The 20,359-nt window shown below is 42.6% G+C and overlaps 1 protein-coding gene and 1 pseudogene across 1 annotated transcript in view; both read right to left on the reverse strand.

Moving 5' to 3' along the window:
• Positions 1-20,359, reverse strand: part of NEK10 (NIMA related kinase 10) — a 312,540-nt gene that overhangs the window by 160,982 nt on the left and 131,199 nt on the right. The window lies entirely within an intron of this gene.
• Positions 17,582-17,957, reverse strand: LOC132431600 (metallothionein-1E pseudogene; annotated as a pseudogene).

Raw genomic sequence — 20,359 nt, forward strand, 5'->3', positions numbered from 1 at the left:
TCACCCAGACACTCCAAGGACAAAGCTAGTGGCAGAAGCTGAGCTCTGCTGAAGTAAAGAGATAAGATGACCACTCCTGAGGTCAAGGAACACTTCCTGTCTGCACATGCAAAGGAAGGCTCCTTGGGTGTCAAAAAGGGAGGGGGTGCCACCCCATAATAAGTGTGGACATACACCCACAGGCCTCTGTGGTGGGATCCATCTCAACAAAAAGTTGCACATGCATCTTGGGGAGGGTGGAAAAAGAAACAAGATAATTAGCCAAAGGTAAACAAAGACCCAGAAGGACTGTCCTATATACAGGATTTAAATTACCTCTTTACTGTGCTCCTCCTCATTAGAGAGGACTCCCACACCCCTTCTCTCTGGGTGTGTATTTCTGCCTAGCTTCTGACTTAAGTAAAATAAACTGTTTCTTTCCGTGCTCTCGCATACCTTGTGCTGTGCCTCTAATAATAAACTTTGTACCTGTTTTTACAGTTTTTGCCTCATTGAAACATTCTTGCTTTCAATGGGGGTAAGAGCCAGGAGAATTTTGCCTCTAGCCACTAGCCCCTGGTGAACTAGCAGCTAGGATTCCTGGTTTTCATTCAGGCTACCCAGGTTCAATTCCTGGGCAGAGAACTAAGATGTCTCTTCAGGACTGCTCATTGCTGTCTCTCCAAGATCAGTACGCCCCTCCATGCTGTTGAAAATCCATATTTAATTTATAGCTGGTCCTCAGTACCCGCAGTTCCGCACACTCAGGTTCAACCAACCATGTCGTGTAGTACTGGAGTAAAAACTCCAGTAGTGAAGTGAAAAAAACTAGTGAAAAACTCATGTCTCTGAAAAAACTCTCATAGTTCAAATTTGTGTTGTTCAAGAATCAACTGTATATAACATGTCATCAAAGATTTTTAATTTTTCCTTCGAAGTTTATATACTACCTCCTCTTTTTTAAAGACTTATTTTTTTAGAGCACTTTTAGGTTTACAACAAAATTGAGAGGAAGTTATGGAGATTTTTAATATACTTCCTTCCCCCACATCCCCTTTCTTTTTTATTCTCGTTAACAGCAGGCTTAAATGGGCTTACACCTGGATTACCACAAAAGCCTTACTCCCTTAAAAGTGTTTTCATTTGTTCATTCATTGAAAAATTATTTACTGAGCACCTACTATATACCTCTCTTTCAGAGAGTTTTGTTTTGAAAGAACAGAGAAAAGTGGGTCAGTAGCTGGAAGAGAAAGGGAAATATATGAGTTTTTGTTTTTTAAGATGGGAAAAAAATGTCAGTATGCTAGTCAATTGGTAGGAATGAGTCACTGGAGGCAGAGAAATTAATGATGCAGAATTGAGAGGGCTTGTCTGGAGAAAATGGTCTCCACTAGGACTGCAGGAGTGCAGGCCATTCAGGGGCATGGGGCAGGCAGCTGGGAGGACATGGAAGCAAAGCCTGTGGAAGTTCTCTTCCGAAGTAGGGAGCAGAGTCTCTAGTGTAAAGGTGAAGTTCAAACTCCTCCCTCTTGCCATTAATCCAAACCTTACTCGGTCAAACACCCTCTCCACAGAAGCCTCTGCACACACTGATTTCTCATTTCACTAATCTCCTGATGCCCCTTCAACTACCCATGTCCTCCGCCAGGCTTGCTCTGCTATTCCCCATCTATGTGGCAGCAGAGGGGGGTTGTTATAAACACTGGATTCCATCAAAACACAGATTATTTGCCATTCATTCATTAGTACTGTGAATAAAAAATGTTGCCTGCCATATCAGCAAACAAAGGATGCTGAGGCCATTAAGCCACTACCACTGACCCCTAGGGTGATCCCTGAGGGGACCCAGACTGGGAAAGAACAGGACACTGGCCCCAGATAGCTAAGGTGTATATTAAAGGAATGATTTCAGTAAGTTCAGACTCTTGTTCTTCCCATACCTAGATAAGCACTAAATTCCTTAACTTGAGATGTCTGGTTTCCTTTTATTAACAGTAATCTTTGATGTTCCGACTATTTTGCAAAAACCCCTATATATCCTGGCTCCTCCCTTACTTCTTGGGAGCAGTCGCTCAGACCTATCTGAGAGGCTGTCTTCCAGGCTGAAGTCCTCAGTTTTGTGCACCAAGCAAAACATACTTCTCAACTTTTAGGTTGTGTATTTTTTTCAGTCAACAGTACAAAACTTGAAAATATATATCACTAGGTAGGTGATAGCATTAACTAAGGAAACAATTTTACTCATATGACAAGAGCATACACATCTTTTGTTAACTGTATATGAACAGATATGAGAAGAGGTCTTGTTAATTGGGGAAGAGCCATATGCGTGACTACTTTGCCAGTGGCCAACAATTTGGTCAGAAACGACCTAGACAAAAAGCATTCAAGTTAAGACTGACCTAGTTCAAACTCTGACACAGATATATATAAAGGCATAGGAACTTCTAACTAGCTATTTTTAATTTAGTGGTCAAGAAAAAAATCTGGTGAAAATGAAAATTTCTTTAGAAAATGAGAAATTGATCACCAATGAATATTCCCAGTCATTGGATTTTCCATATATTGATAATTATTTTGCCATTAAAAATTCTTTTGCTTTCTTATTTCAAGTTAATTTTTAGCCGATTATATATGCCCTGTGTTATATGAATTAGGGAGAAGCTGGAATTTGAATGTCTTAAAAAAAAAAAGGCTGGTTGAATAAATTATGATTTATCCAGACAATAAAATGTAATTCAGATATTACAACTGCAGGTACAGGAAAGCATTCGTTAACATCAGTGAGTGTGTGTGTGTGTGTGTGTGTGTGTGTGTGTGTGTGTGTGTGTGTGTATGGTTTTCATAAGAAAGGATTTGACATTGGGATGCCAAGTTGTCTTCTGTGAGTTTGTTCCCCACCTCAGGATTAGTAGGATTATGAGTGTTCTTAATGGAATTTTTTCTTTATTTTCAGCAATGAGAATCGTAAAAATTAATAAACAGAAATCTAATATAAATAGAGTCAGGAGACCAAAGTGGGTGTTCTCACACCCTCTGATGACAGCAGAGCCCAACAGGAAGAAGAAAGACTCCTTTCCTGGCCAGGATTCAGCCAATGACAAGCCCTGGACTCTTTGTTTCCTGCAGTCTCCTGACTTCCTTTTCCTCCCTATTGTTGCAATAAAAATAGAGGTGAGGTTTTTTTCCCTCTCCTGAGAACAAAGAAAATAAAGGGAACAGTGAACAGGCTAGAGAAGGAGCAAGCCTGAAAGAGTTAATCACTCATAGTTTTATTTTAACTGTTACTAATCTGTAGTGTCTGTAAATAGATTTGTACTTCACAAAGCTAACCTATCACTCCCTAACTCTATGTAAATTACATCCTGCTCCTGGTGTTTACATTCTCTGCACTCCCTTGTAACAAATCACCCCTGTAGCTTTTCAGAAAGTTGCAGGCCGATAAACCAGAGATAAATGGACCCAATTACTAGGCTGCCTGACGCCAGCTATGACTGTTTTGAAATAATGCAAGAAGAAGAAAAATGCAAGACCTTCACTACTTTGATCCTTATCATATACCCCCGACTGCGAACCTCACCTATAAAATCCTCTCCAATTCCCCAGGGAAGCGGGCACAGTTCTTGAAGCACTAGCCTGATGTGTTTTCCCCTTTGCCTGGCAAAGGAATAAAGCCATCTCTTATCCTCTAAAATCTCTGTCTCCATATTTCTGTTCAGCATTGGTGCACAGAAGCTGAGAGGTCGGCAACACCATGAAGTGTTCTCCTTCCCTTTTCGTGTAGAGACCTGCATGTGGCTTGCTATGTCTGCAGACCTCGAACAGCAATTCTCTGCTGATCCCAAATAAACCCATCTTCGCTGGCAAAAAAACTAAGTCTTTTTGTTTCAGGTAAACATTTTGGTGGCCCATATAGGAATCAGAGAAGACACCTGACAGCTGTGAGGCTGGTGAGCAAACAGCTGTGGTACCCTCAATTGAGCCCACTGTCACTCACTGCCTTTCTCACCAACCTTGGAGGTTGAAAGTACATCTTTCTCCTGGATCTAAGCTCAGGCCTTCTTTGCATTTGAAGCTCTCCAGGCTTTATTTAGGATCTCTTTAACGGTTTCATCTTTCTGGTCAAGGCCCTGTTCTGTATGTGAGTACTTGTTTGGCATTTGGGTCTGATTTTGAGATTAGGCTATTTCACTGAAACAGGCCGAGATGTTCAACCTATTCCTTTGGGAACAGGGGTTGTTTCTCTGAAACGGTGCTGGGTTTTTCAGCCTTCAGCCTATTCCTTTGGATGCCTGTGGAGACTGCCTAAAATAAAAGCCTCAGTCAGGCTCCTCCAGGACCATGCTGTCTCCTCCTTAGGACCAGGTGGGATTAGCTTGCAAGCTGTTTAGATTATACTACTTGTGCTGTAAACTGTTTAAGCTATTTGAAAATTGTTCTTTACTCTAGAGGAAAAACCTCTAAGAAATGGGATTCCAGTTATCTAAGTATTTTGAAGATGTCTCCCCCATAGGGACTCTGGCGAATTTTATGTTTAAAAACCATGGCCCTTTCTCATGTGCATTTCTAACTAAATGGACTGACCTGACCAAAGGCAATTTAGAACATCAATGGCCATTATGGGGAATTTTTGAAATCCTCAAATCGAATTTCCTTAAATCCAGATTGGACTACAGTAGCTCAAAAATTTCTAGAACTAAGTGAAATGCTGATTTTAACTGGTATTTTGAGGCTTCCCAATGTTATCAAGAGTCTCAAATTGCCTCTTGGTAAAATAAGACTTTAAGATTAACTAAGGCAAACAAATGATAAAAAGATAAAAATGGCTCCCAAAGTCTCAGTTTCCTCTCCCTCAGCTTCTTTGTCTCCCTCTGATAACATCTTGTCTCTCTGCATTCTATGCTGCACATGCCTCCCCTAGGCCATCAGTCCCCCAACACTGCTGTAGCAGAAACTAGATGAGACGCCCCCCAGGTTGTTAGCCCTTGTTCAGCCCTTATTCTTTCTGCTTTTCCCCCCTCTCTTTCTTGTTTAATTGCACTCTGAAAATGACTGCCTTCCAGTTAAAGTTGTACTGTGCACCTGGTGTTTACTTCTCCAAGACAACAGTCCCTAACACTCCTTTCCTTTGTGAGCATTCTTCATTCTAGAAAGAAGGTCATGGAACAATAACCTCAAGGACCACCAGAACCACCTGACGCCAGCTCTGATGATCTCAGTGTCTCCACGAGGAAAGAAAAATGCAAGACTTCATCAGCCCCGATCCTTATCTACAGCCCTATTTTCCACCCTGAAACTATAAGACCCCTTCCTATTTCCCAGGAAGAGGGGCACAGTCTTGAGGGTGTTAGCCTGCTATGGCCTCCTTTGCCTGGCAAAGCAATAAAGACACTCTTTTCTACTTCTCCAAACTCTGTCTCAGCGTCTCTATTTGGCACTGGTGAACAGAAGCCAGGTTTCAGCAACAATACTAATTCTCTCACCAAACTTCCCTTTTCTCTGAAACTCTCCCCTCTCATTTTTCCTCTGAAGTTAACAGAAATGGTTCCTTTAATATCAAGCCTTCTGAGAATCCAGAAGCTAAACTTTTAATTTCTTATATTCCCTTGACTGAAGCTGAGAGCCATAGTCAAGGATTTTCCCAAAGTAACTAAAGATCTATACAGATTTGCTGAGGGATTTAATATAGTCATTCAGATTTATCAACCTGGTTTCTCTGACTTATATCACCTAGTTCATGTGCTTGTTGGTAAAGGCCAGGCCCAGTATTGGATGAAAATTGCTAATTGGGAAAGTCCTGAAAGGTCTCTAGAATTACAACTGGGAGCCTAGCCCCCTAACTTATTATATGATCATGCTCAGGCAATTGCTAGGTGACTTCAATAAGCAATTTCTAGGGCTTTTCCAAAGCCTGTTGATCAGAACAAAATTCAGGCTTGAACACAAAAATCTAATGAACCTGTTCATGACTATTACAATAAACTTCAGACTGTTTCTAAAGAAAATTCTGGTCTTCCTTCAGATGATGATTCTACCCTAGTAGCTTTTAAATCTATGTTTATTAATGGGCTGAACGGGGACTTTTCCCTTTTAGTAAAAAGGACCAGGATGGAATGGGAAACTATGTCCACTCCAGATTTAGTTAATGGCAAACCAGCTCTCTTGTACTCAAATGGGTCACCTCCAAGGAAGGTCACCAAAATTCTTACTCTTCCACTCTAGCACCTGAAGGCTCCTAAACGAAACCAAAACCCTTCTAGTTTTTGCTACTATCACAAAGAGCCAGGACATTGGAAAAATGATTGTTACAAATTTACACTTTAGGTGCCTTCAGCCCTCTAACCAGTCTTTCCATCATCTTCCCAATTCTCAGTGATGGGGCTCTGAGGAACTACAGGGCCTCTTCCCAATCCTCCTCCTTAATTGACTCGGAGAAACATTTTTCCAGATTGGGGAAACATTTTTCCAGATTGGGGATGAATCTCTCAGGCTGACACTAGAGCCACACTCTTGGTGCTCAACCCCACTACTATGAAGCAGCCCCTGCCTTGGAGTACTAAAACACTTCAAATAGTGGGATCTCTAACTGAAGCAGGAAAGACAGGGCTGGGCCCAAGGACAGCCTCCTCATGTATAGGCATTAGGCATTCCTGCACATTTGTCTCCTGAAGCCACCATACAAGAGCTGTTTTCCCTTAAACCATCCCTTACTAGTCGAGCACCACACGTGGAAGGTCGTACAGGGTAATCAGCAACATGTGCATTTTGATTGCACATGCTCCATGGTTTTCATGGTTAAAGTTTCTTGCTCAGATACTACAAAGTTGCTGTTCTAGATGCCATTCCTCCATGCCTCATTAAGTGCAAAATAAGGAGGTGGCTTTGCCTTCTGCCTAATGCCTAGCATGGGGAGGCTGTCCTTGGGCCTGGCCCTGTCTTTCCTAACTCATAATGAACCTCAAAAGGTTCCTGTCTCTGACCCTATTCCCTTTTGTTTAGGCCCTTTGAAAGATACACACCCTTTTCTCCTTAGTTCCTCTACTCCTACACATTTATTAGGCCTAGAATTCTTAGAGAAGTAACATGCTGGAATTTCTTTCTCCTAAAAGGGGGAAATAGTTCTATAAATTGACAGTAGTCATCCAAGTAATTCTCCAGGTGAATTAAATGACCCCTCTACATCTTTTATTTGTTCCATCTCTGATGGTACTAGAGCAGATTCTGGAAATACTGATCATTTGTCTCTACTAAATCAGCTACCACCTTCCTTACAGGCAAAATCTCAAACTGATGTTGGCAAAATTCTCAGTGCACCTCCCATCAACATTCAAACAGATGCCTCGAACTAGGGCACCTACCAGGCACCGGTGGGGGACGACGGACACCTAAGGGGATGGGAGGAACCCCCAGTGACCGGGTAGGACGTGGGGCATGGGGGGAGTGAAGGGGGAGGAGAAGTGGAGGCAGGACGAGATTGGTGCCCCTGAGGGGTGGCTGGGGGAGGGGAAGGTATCCCATGCCCAAACGGGGAAATTGGGGAACCATTTGAGGGCAGAGGATCAAAAGGGAGTGTGGTCAGATTTCCCCTGCCCACTTGGCCCCCCAGGAACCTGTTGAGGTCCTGGGCTTGATCCTCTGTTCACCGAGGTCCCCTCCATCCGTGCAGATCCTGAGGGAGTGGGAGGGCGGGAAGGGGGAGCAAAAGTAAAGGTCGGACCTCCAGGACCCGCAGTCCTGAGGGGTGGCTGGGGGAGGGCAGGAGTTCCTACACCCAGTGGGACCCACCCACGGTTAGGGATCCAGCTGTAATGGGGGAGACCCTGGGGGAGACAGTGGGGGAGGGGTGTGAAGGAACAGAAGGGAATAGGGCCAGTGCTTTCCCTGTCCACTTAGGCACTGGGGCCTGTTGGACTACTGGGCCTAATCCTCTGCCCTTGGAGCCTCCCTCCTAGAGTGCAGAACCCAAGCGCCGCTCCTGCACCCCTACTCAGGGCCCTACCCCTACATTCGGAGACCCCCCTCCAACGAGCTGGGCCCAAACCCAATCCACATAGCCTCACTCAGGGCCCCACCTCCAAACTCCGGAACCCCCACACTCCAGAGGCCCACCTTTTGACTTGCTGCCTCTCCCCTTCTGCAGAGGTCTTAACTAGAGGCCCTGCCCCATGCTTGAACGTTGCCCCAGCCCACCCAAACCCACGCCCCTGCCTAAGTTCCACCCCCTGCCTAAATTCTGCCCCCATAGTCAGGGCTTTTCTTTTCTTTTCTTTTCTTTATTCCTCCTGTAGATTGGGGTTCTGTTTTGCCTTCTTGATTCATTGTTGTTGATTCTTTTATATTTTTATTTTTCCTAATAAATCTTTTTTCTAATTTTACTTTATTCTTTATATTTTGTTAGTGATCTCTCCTTTTGGATTGTTCCCCCCCACACACTTTTTTTTTTTCCTTTTTTCTGTTTGGTTTTATCTTAACATGTTGCATTTGTTTCAATTAGAGTTTTATTTTTCCTAATATATTTTTTATCTTTCTAATTTTATTTTGTTTTTTATTCTTTGATACTGTACTTCTCCTTTTCTTCTTTCTTTCTTCCTTTTTTTTTTTTCACTGTGCCACAAAGCTTGTGGAATCTTGGTTCCCAGGCCAGAGGTTGGGCCCGAGCTCCTGTGGTGGGAGCTCCAAGTCCAAACCACTGGAGAAAAAGAGAACCTCAGACCTCAGGGAATATCAATCAGAGTGAGGCCTCCTGGAGGTCCTCATCTCAGCACCAAGACCCAGCTCTATCAAACTGTCTGCAAACTCCACTGCTGGATGCCTCAGGCCAAACAACCAGTAAGACAGGAATACAGCACCACCCATCCAAAAAAAAAGAAAAAAAAAGAAATGAAAAATAAATTTGTTACAGATGAAGGAGTAAGGTAAAAACCTTCAAGACTAAATAAATGGGGGGGAACCTTGAAGATGGCAGAAGAGTAAGACGCGGAGATCACCTTCCTCCCCACAGATACACCAGAAATACATCTACACGTGGAACAACTCCTACAGAACACCTACTGAAGGCTGGCAGAAGACCTCAGACTTCCCAAAACGCAAGAAACTCCCCACGTACCCGGGTAGGGCAAAAGAAAGAAAGAAAAAACAGAGACAAAAGAATAGGGACGGCACCTGCACCAGTGGGAGGGAGCTGTGAAGGAGGAAAAGTTTCCACACACTAGGAAGCCCCTTCGTGGGCGGAGACTGCGGGAGGCGGAGAGGGGAGCTTCGGGGCTGCGGAGAAGTGCACAGCAACGGGGTGCGGAGGGCAAGGCGGGGAGATTTCCGCACAGAGGATCGGTGCCGACCGGCACTCACCAGCCCGAGAAGCTTGTCTGCTCACCCGCCGGGGTGGGCGGGGCTGCGAGCTGAGGCTCCGGTTTCGGTTTCGGACGGAGCGCAGGGAGAGGACTGTGGTTGGCGGCTTGAACATAGCCTGAAGGGGTTAGTGCACCACGGCTAGCCAGGAGGGAGTCCGGGAAAAAGTCTGCACCTGCCGAAGAGGCAAGAGACTTTTTCTTCCCTCTTTGTTTCCTGGTGCGCGAGGAGAGGGGTTTAAGAGCGCTGCTTAAAGGAACTACAGAGACGGGCGCAAGCCGCGGCTAAAAGCGCGGACCCCAGAGACGGGCGCGAGCCGCGGCTAAAAGCACGGACCCCAGAGACGGGCGGGAGATGCTAAGGCTGCTGCTGCCACCACCAAGGGGCCTGTGTGCGAGCACAGGTCACTCTCCGCACCCCTCTTCCGCGGAGCCTGTGCAGCCCGCCACTGCCAGGTTCCCGGGATCCAGGGACAACTTCCCCGGGAGAACGCACGGCGGGCCTCAGGCTGGTACAAAGTCACTCCGGCCTCTGCCGCCGCAGGCCCGCCCCGCACGCAGTGCCCCTCCCTCCCCCCCCCCCCCGCCTGAGTGCGCCAGAGCCCCCGAATCAGCGGCTCCTTTAACCCCGTCCTGTCTGAGCAAAAAACAGACGCCCTCCAGCGACCTACATGCAGAGGCAGGGCCAAATCCAAAGCTGAGCCCCTGTGAGATGTGAGAACAAAGAAGAAAAAGGGAAATCTCTCCCAGCAGCCTCAGAAGCAGCGGATTAAAGCTCCACAATCAACTTGATATACCCTGCATCTGTGGAATACCTGAATAGACAACCAATCAACCCAAATTAAGGAGGTGGACTTTAGGAGCAAGATCTATGATTTTTTTCCCTTTTCCTCTTTTTGTGAATGTGTATGTGTATGCTTCTGTGAGAGATCTTGTCTGTATAGTCTTGCTTCCACCATTTGTCCTAGGGTTCTATTTGTCCCTGGTTTTTAAAAAAATTTTTTTTCTTAATAATTAATTTTAATTTTAATAACTTTATTATACTTTACCTTCGTTCTTTCTCTTTCTTTCTTTCCTTCCTTCCTTCCCTCCTTTAGACAACGAATCATCCCAAATTGAGGAGGTGGTCTCTGAGAGCAAGATTTATGATTTTTCCCCCTTTACCTCTTTTTGTGAGGGTGTATGTGTATGCTTCTGTGTAAGATTTTGTCTGTATAGCTTTGCTTCCAAAATTTGTCCTAAGGTTCTATCCGTCCTTTTTTTTTCTAAATAAGTATTTTTTAATTCAATAACTTCATTATACCTTATTTTATTTTTACTGTATCTTCCTTCTTTCTGTCTTTTTTACTTCTTTCCCTCCTTCCTTCCTCCCTCCCTCCCTCCCTCCTTTCTTTCCTTCTTGTCTTCTTTCCTTCTTTGCTTTTCTTTCTTTCTTTCTTCCTTCCTTCCCTCCTTTCCTTCATTCTTTCCTCATACTTCTACTAATTCTCTCTACTTTTTCTCCCTTTTATTCTGAGCCGTGTGGATGAAAGTCTCTTGGTACTCCAGCCAGGAGTCAGGGCTCTGCCTCTGAGGTAGGAGAGCCAACTTCAGGACACTGGTCAACAAGAGACCTCCCAGCTCCGTATAATATCAAACGGCGAAAATCTCCCAGAGACCTCCATCTTAACACCAGCACCCAGCTTCACTCAATGACCAGCAAGCCACAGTGCTGGACAACCTACACCAAACAACTAGCAAAACAAGAACACAACCCCACCCATTAGCAGAGAGGCTGCCTAAAATCATAATAAGGCCACAGACAACCCAAAACACACCACCAGACGTGAACCTGCCCACTAGAGAGACAAGATCCAGCCTCATCCACCACAACACGGGCACTAGTCCCCTCCACCAGGAAGCCTACACAACCCACTGAACCAACCTTAGCCACTGGAGACAAACGTCAAAAACAGCGGGAACTACGAACCTGCAGCCTGCAAAAAGGAGACCCCAAACACAGTAAGATAAGCAAAATGAGAAGACAGAAAAACACACAGCAGATAAAGGAGCAAGATAAAAATGCACCAGACCTAACAAATGAAGAGGAAATAGGCAGTCTACCTGACAAAGAATTCAGAATAATGATAGTAAGGATGATCCGAAATCTTGGAAATAGAATGGACAAAATGCAAGAAACAGTTAACAAGGACCTAGAAGAAATAAAGATGAAACAAGCAATGATGAACAACACAATAGATGAAATTAAAAGTACTCTAGATGGGATCAATAGCAGAATAACTGAGGCAGAAGAACGGATAAGTGACCTGGAAGATAAAATAGTGGAAATAACTACTGCAGAGCAGAATAAAGAAAAAAGAATGAAAAGAACTGAGGACAGTCTCAGAGACCTCTGGGACAACATTAAACGCACCAACATTCAAATTATAGGGGTTCCAGAAGAAGAAGAGAAAAAGAAAGGGACTGAGAAAATATTTGAAGAGATTACAGTTGAAAACTTCCCTAATATGGGAAAAGAAATAATTAATCAAGTCCAGGAAGCACAGAGAGTCCCATACAGGATAAATCCAAGGAGAAATACGCCAAGACACATATTAATCAAACTGTCAAAAATTAAATACAAAGAAAGCATATTAAAAGCAGCAAGGGAAAAACAACAAATAACACACAAGGGAATCCCCATAAGGTTAACAGCTGATCTCTCAGCAGAAACCCTACAAGCCAGAAGGGAGTGGCAGGACATACTGAAAGTGATGAAGGAGAAAAACCTGCAACCAAGACTACTCTACCCAGCAAGGATCTCATTCAGATTTGATGGAGAAATTAAAACCTTTACAGACAAGCAAAAGCTGAGAGAGTTCAGCATGACCAAACCAGCTCTACAACAAATGCTAAAGGAACTTCTCTAGGCAAGAAACACAAGAGAAGGAAAAGACCTATAATAATGAACCCAAAACAATTTAGAAAATGGGAATAGGAACATACATATAGATAATTACCTTAAATGTAAATGGACTAAATGCTCCCACCAAAAGATACAGATTGGCTGAATGGATACAAAAACAAGACCCTTATATATGCTGTCTACAAGAGACCCACTTCAGACCTAGGGACACATACAGACTGAAAGTAAGGGGATGGAAAAAGATATTCCATGCAAATGGAAACCAAAAGAAAGCTGGAGTAGCAATTCTCATATCAGACAAAATAGACTTTAAAATAAGGACTATTAAAAGAGACAAGGACACTACATAATGATCAAGGGATCGATCCAAGAAGAAGATATAACAATTGTAAATATTTATGCACCCAACATAGGAGCACCTCAATACATAAGGCAAATACTAACAACCATAAAAGGGGAAATCGACAGTAACACATTCATAATAGGGGACTTTAATACCCCACTTTCACCAGAGGACCGATCATCCAAAATGAAAATAAATAAGGAGACACAAGCTTTAAATGATACATTAGACAAGATGGACTTAATTGATATTTATAGGAAATTCCATCCAAGAACAACAGAATACACATTTTTCTCAAGTGCTCATGGAACATTCTCCAGGATAGATCATATCTTGGGTCACAAATCAAGCCTTGGTAAATTTAAGAAAATTGAAATTGTATCAAGTATCTTTTCTGACCACAACACCATGAGACTAGATATCAATTACAGGAAAAGATCTGTACAAAATACAAACACATGGAGGCTAAACAATACACTACTTAACAATGAAGTGATCACTGAAGAAATCAAAGAGGAAATAAAAAATACCTAGAAACAAATGACAATGGAGACACAACAACCCAAAACCCATGGGATGCAGCAAAAGCAGTTCTAAGGGGGAAGTTTATAGCAATACAAACCCACATTAAGAAGCAGGAAACATCTCAAATAAACAACCTAACCTTGCACCTCAAGCAATTAGAGAAAGAAGAACAAAAAAACCCCAAAGCTAGCAGAAGGAAAGAAATCATAAAAATCAGATCAGAAACAAATGAAAAAGAAATGAAGGAAACAATAGCAAAGATCAATAAAACTAAAAGCTGGTTCTTGACAAGATAAACAAAATTGATAAACCACTAGCCAGACTCATCAAGAAAAACAGGGAGAAGACTCAAATCAATAGAATTAGAAATGAAAAAGGAAAAGTAACAACTGACACTGCAGAAATAAAAAAGATCATGAGATATTACTACAAGCAACTCTAAGCCAATAAAATGGACAATCTGGAAGAAATGGACAAATTCTTAGAAGTGCACAACCTGCCAAGACTGAATCAGGAAGAAATAGAAAATATGAAAGGCCAATCACAAGCACTGAAATTGAAACTGTAATTAAAAATCTTCCAACAAACAAAAGCCCAGGACCAGATGGCTTCACAGACGAATTCTATCAAACATTTAGAGAAGAGCTAATACCTATCCTTCTCAAACTCTTCCAAAATATAGCAGAGGGAGGAACGCTCCCAAATTCCTTCTATGAGGCCACCATCACCTTGATACCAAAAGCAGACAAGGATGTCACAAAGAAAGAAAACTACAGGCCAATATCACTGATGAACATAGATGCAAAAATCCTCAACAAAATGCTAGCAGACAGAATCCAACAGCACATTAAAAGGATCATACACCATGATCAAGTGGGGTTTACTCCAGGAATGCAAGGATTCTTCAATATACGCAAATCTATCAATGTGATAAACCATATTAACAAATTGAAGGAGAAAAACCATATGATCATCTCAATAGATGCAGAGAAAGCTTTTGACAAAATTCAACACCCATTTATGATAAAAACCCTGCATAAAGTAGGCATAGAGGGAACTTTCCTCAACATAATAAAGGCCATATATGACAAGCCCACAGCAAACATCATCCTCAATGGTGAAAAACTGAAAGCATTTCCACAAAGATCAGGAACAAGACAAGGTTGCCCACTCTCACCACTCTTATTCAACATAGTTTTGGAAGTTTTAGCCACAGCAATCAGAGAAGAAAAGGAAATAAAAGGAATCCAAATCGGAAAAGAAGAAGTAAAGCTGTCACTGTTTGCAGATGACATGACACTATACATAGAGAATCCTAAAGATGCTACCAGAAAACTACTAGAGCTAATCAATGAATTTGGTAAAGTAGCAGAATACAAAATCAATGCACAGAAATCTCTGGCATTCCTATATACTAATGATGAAAAATCTGAAAGTGAAATCAAGAAAACACTCCCATTTACCATTGCAACAAAAAGAATAAAATATCTAGGAATAAACCTACCTAAGGAGACAAAAGACCCGTATGCAGAAAATTATAAGACACTGATGAAAGAAATCAAAGATGATACAAATAGATGGAGAGATATACCATGTTCTTGGATTAGAAGAATCAACATTGTGAAAATGTCTCTACTACCCAAAGCAATCTACAGATTCAATGCAATCCCTATCAAACTACCAATGGAATTTTACTCAGAACTGGAACAAAAAATTTCACAATTTGTATGGAAACACAAAAGACCCCGAATAGCCAAAACAATCTTGAGAAAGGAAAACAGAGCTGGAGGAATCAGGCTCCCAGACTTCAGACTATACTACAAAGCTACAGTAATCAAGACAGTATGGTAGTGGCACAAAAATAGAAATATAGATCAATGGAACAGGATAGAAAGCCCAGAGATAAACCCCCGCACATACTGTCACCTTATCTTTGATAAGGGAGGCAAGAGTATACAATGGAGAAAAGACATCCTCTTCAGTAAGTGGTGCTGGGAAAACTGGACAGCTACATGTAAAAGAATGAAATTAGAGCACTTCCTAACACCATACACAAAAATAAACTCAAAATGGATTAAAGACCTAAATGTAAGGACAGACACTATAAAACTCTTAGAGGAAAACATAGGCAAAACACTGTATGACATAAATCACAGCAAGATCCTTTTTGACCCACCTCCTAAAGAAATGGAAATAAAACCAAAAATAAACAAATGGGACCTAATGAAACTTAAACTTTTACACAGCAAAGGAAACAATAAACAAGACAAAAAGACAACCCTCAGAATGGGAGAAAATATTTGCAAATGTAACAACTGACAAAGGATTAATCTCCAAAATTTACAAGCTGCTCATGCAGTTCAATATCAAAAAAAAAAAAAAAAAAAAACCCAATCCAAAAATGGGCAGAAGACTTAAATAGACAGTTCTCCAAAAAGATACACAGATTGCCAACAAACAAATGAAAAGATCTTCAACATCACTCATCATTAGAGAAATGCAAATCAAAACTACAATGAGGTATCACCTACACCAGACAGAATGGCCATCATCAAAAAATCTACAAACAATAAATGCTGGAGAGGTTGTGGAGAAAAGGGAACCCTCTTGCACTGTTGGTTGGAACGTTATTTGGTACAGCCACTATGGAGAACAGTATGTAGGTTCCTTAAAAAACTGAAAATAGATCAACCATATGACCCAGCAATCCTACTACTGGGCATATACACTGAGAAAACCATAATTCAAAAAGAGTCATGTACCACAATGTTCATTCAGCACTATTTACAATAGCCCAGAGATGGAAACAACCTAAGTGTGTCCATCAATAGATGAATGGATAAAGAAGATGTGGCACATATATACAATGGAATATTACTCAGCCATAAAAAGAAATGAAATTGAGTTATTTGTAGTGAGGTGGATGGACCTAGAGTCTGTCATACATAGTGAAATAAGTCAGAAAGGGAAAAAGAAATAGTGTATGCTAACATGTATATATGGAATCTAAAAAAAAATGGTTCTGATAAACTTAGGTGCAGGACAGGAATAAAGATGCAGACATAGAGAATGGAATTGAGGACACGGGGAGTGGGAAGGGTAAGCTTGGACGAAGTGAGAGAGTGGAATGGACATATATACACGACCAAATGTAAAATAGCTAGCTAGTGGGAAGCAGCTGCATGGCACAGGGAGATCAGCTCCATGCTTTGCGACCACCTAGATGGGTGGGATAAGGAGGGTGGGAGGGAGATGCAAGAGGGAGGGGATATGCGGATATATGTATGCATATAGCAGATTCAATTTGTTATACAGCAGAAACTAACACAACACTGTAAGGCAATTATACTCCAATAAAGATGTTTAAAAAACAACAACAACAGGGGCTTCCCTGGTGGCGCAGTGGTTGAGAGTCCGCCTGCCGATGCAGGGGACGCGGGTTCGTGCCCCGGTCCGGGAAGATTCCACATGGCTCGGAGCGGCTGGGCCCATGAGCCATGGCCGCAGAGCCTGCGCGTCTGGAGCCTGTGCTCCGCAGCGGGAGGGGCCGCAACAGTGAGAGGCCCGCATACCGCAAACAAAACAAAACAAAACAAAACAAAATAAAAGAAAACAAAAACCAGATCCCTCAAAACTTCTTCCAATAATTAATCAATATCCTATAAATAAAGAAGCACTTCAAGGCATAAAACCCCTAATAGAAAATTACAAGGCTCAAAGCCTCATTATCCGTTGTCCCTATAATATAGCTGTTTTATTGGTAAGAAAACTTAAGGGCTGAGGGTGGAGGTTTGTCCAGGACCTCTGAAATAGGGTGGGACCTGGGACCTGGGACCCTTTGCTGTAGTGCTTACACCTGGGCAAAGGTCTCCTAGTCTCCTTGAGCAAAAAAATACAAAGAAACTCTAAGGGATTAAAAATAACTGCTTACATGTGCAGTTGGTACAAATTATGAACAACAAGATACAAAAAGACCAAAAACCCAACTGCCACTTCTGAGGTGTCACGATCAAAAGCAGGTCCTCTGCATGATCCCTGCACACAGCAGCACCAAGTGGGGGGGCAGACCACCTAAGCCACCCCTCCAGTCCGACCCATGTATCTCCCGCTAGGCTCACCCCATTTAAGGGACCAGCTCGCCCCTTCCCCCCCCCCCAGCTTAGGGAGCGAGCAAGGGACCCTGTTACTTGTTTTTGCTCCCTCCTGCTGCAGCATGAGTCCCAATAAAGCTTATCTGAACTTCTCATCTGGCCTTTTATCAATTTCTATGGATTAAGGAGGCCAAGAACCCTGGTCAGTAACACCTCTGAGCAATACACAACATTGTTATCTCTGGGTACCCTGTTGCTCCTAATCCTGGTACATTACTAACATCCATTCCAACTGGAAGTCAGTTCTTTACTGAAATTGATTTATGCAGTACATTCTTTAGTATTCTAGATGATGAAGCTGGCCAATACCCTTTTTTTTTTTTTAAAGCCAGCCACTTTTATTATCATTCTTATATTTTATAGGACAAAAAGAAAAAAAGAGGAATGTAGGTTTGTCCTGGTTGCTCTATTTACACCCGGGGCAGGCTCTCCGCGACATCAGGCACAGCAGCTTTTCCGAGGCCCCTTTGCAGATGCAGCCCTGGGCACACTTGGCACAGCCCGGAGGGCAGCAGGAGCAGCAGCTCTTCTTGCAGGAGGTGCATTTGCACTCTTTGCATTTGCAGGAGCCGGCACACGTGCAGGATCCACCCGCGGTGCAGGAGCAGTTGGGATCCATGGCGAGAGAAAGCGGAGGCTGGGGTCCGGAGACTGCGGCACGAAGTATGGCAAGGACGTCGAGGGGGCGTGGCCAATACCCTTTTGCCTTCACTTAGGAAGAAAATAATTCACCTGGGCAGTAGTACCTCAGGATTTTGCTGAATCCTTTTTATTTCTCACAAATCCTGAAGGCTGATCTGAATGATATAAAATTCCCTAGAGTTTCTACTTTGTTGCAGTATGTAGATGACTTGCTTCTTTGCTTTCCTTCTCAAGCCTCCTCACAGGAAGACAGCATTCACTTGTTACAGCTTTTAGCCTTAAGGGGACATAAGGTCACCAAAAAAACATTGCAGTTTGCCAAACCCAGGTTCCACTTTTAGGGCAGCTTAGAACAGGGGCTACACCCAGATCCAGATAGACTTCATGCTGTCCTAAGTTTCCCCAAACCCAAAACTAAGCACCAACTTCGAGGTTTTCTCAGGCTAGTTGGTGATCGCCAAAACTGGATTCCAAATTTCTCTCTTACGGCCAAACCTCTCAACAATAACAACCCGAACTCAATTTTATGGGAAGAACCGGATGACATAGCTTTCAAGGCCTTAAAAGAGAGTTTGATGAACCCACCTGCTCTTGGGCATCCCAATTATCAGATTCCCCTTTTCCTTTTGTATATGAAAAGGAAGGTAATGCCCTTGCAGTACTGACCCAAAAACACGGGGACCACCATCAACCCATAGTATATTATAGTCAGCAACTGGACCCTGTGGCACAAGGATACCCGTCTTGCTTTAGAGCCATTATAGCTACTGCTCTTTTGGTGAAGGCTACTGAGAAAATTATAGTATACCCTTTAACCATTTTTGTACCTCATGCAGCAGAATCCCTTCGGAATTCTCATCATGCCCAACACTTCTCATCAAGCCACCTCACCTCCTATGAAGTATTTTTGTTACCTGTCCCTCACATAATTCTTTTACGTTGTAATAACCTTAACCTGGCTACTTTTCATCCCTCCATCACTGATTAATTCCCTTATGACTGTTTAACACTGATGGACCACTTCCTGACTCCTTGAAATGACCTACAGAAAATCCTTGGGTAAAGGTGACTTTTCATGGTTCACTGGTGGTTCTTATTTAAAAGGTAACAATGGCAAATACTCTGCTGAGGATGCTATTACAACTTATTTTAATGTTGTTGGGTCAGCATCTTTACCTATGGCTACTTCAACCCAACAGGATGAATTGTACTCTTACATGGGCTTGTACTTTAGCCTAGGACAAAACTGCCAATATTTATACTGATATGCTTTCAGAGTAGCTCATGATTTTGAAATAATGTGGAAGAAATGTGTCTTCCTTACTTCCAGAGGAAATGAAATTTAAACTGGCCCCTATGTTCAGGAATTATTAAATGTAATACTGCTACCGGCCACTTAGATTCCAGGGCATTCTAAACTTGACTCTCTGGAAACCAGGGGAAATAACCTTGCTGACATTTCCACAAGGAATGCTGCCCTTAAAGGGACCAACAGTAGCCAAACCTCTGTCACGGTCCAAAGGGATATTTCCCCAAATGATAGTTTAGAAAAACTGGCTAGAGAAGCCCAACAACTGGCCTCAGGAAAGGAAAAACAACAATTGGAAATTGTTGGAAATTCAACAATTTTTGGTTTGATAAAAGAGAAACCTCTGGTTTGAACCAAATAACAACCCAGTCCCACCTAAGGCTCTAAAATTCTCACTCCTCACCACTGTGCATGCATTCAACCACTGGCCTACTGACAAAATGACAGCCTTCATGAATCAATACTGGTGGGGAAACATAAATGAGGCTACAAAAGGTGCCTGCCTCACTTGTCCCACCTAAAATACAACCCAGAGAAACTGTTCATACTGCTCCCAGACATTTTAAATTGCCTAATGGACCATTCAAGTTCTGGCAAATGGATTTCATACAACTTCCTCTGTTTCATGGATGTAAATATGTTTTAGTGTTGGTCTGTATGTTTTCACACTGAACTGAAGCCTTCCCTTGCAGACAGGCTACCGCCTCCTCTGTGGCTAAAGTCCTTTTGTAAAAGAATATCCCTACCTGGGGAACTTCTCTCAAACTTCATAGGGATCAAGAAACCCATTTTACTGGCCAGGTGCTTCAGCACATCTGTACTCTTTGGCTTGTCTTATAGCACTTTCACTGTGATTACCATCCTCAATCTTCTGGTTTAGTTGAATGCAATAATGGCATTATAGGACTCAACTGGCAAAATTTTTAGAGGCCCTCCATACACCTTGGCCAACAGCATTCATGTTGGTCGTTCTAAATCTCAGATCCACCCTTTCGGAACTCAAACTCTCACCCTTTGAGGTGGTCACAGGACACCCAATGCACTAGGCTCCTGCTTCTTTTGACCCACAACTGATAAAAGGAGAGGTGCTCCAACATTGCAAAGCCCTAATTGCTTCTATTAAAAATAACCAAAAACAAAAACCAAAAAAAAAACCAT

The sequence above is a fragment of the Delphinus delphis genome, chromosome 10 (genome assembly GCF_949987515.2).
Source record: "Delphinus delphis chromosome 10, mDelDel1.2, whole genome shotgun sequence".
Taxonomy (NCBI): Eukaryota; Metazoa; Chordata; class Mammalia; order Artiodactyla; family Delphinidae; genus Delphinus; species Delphinus delphis.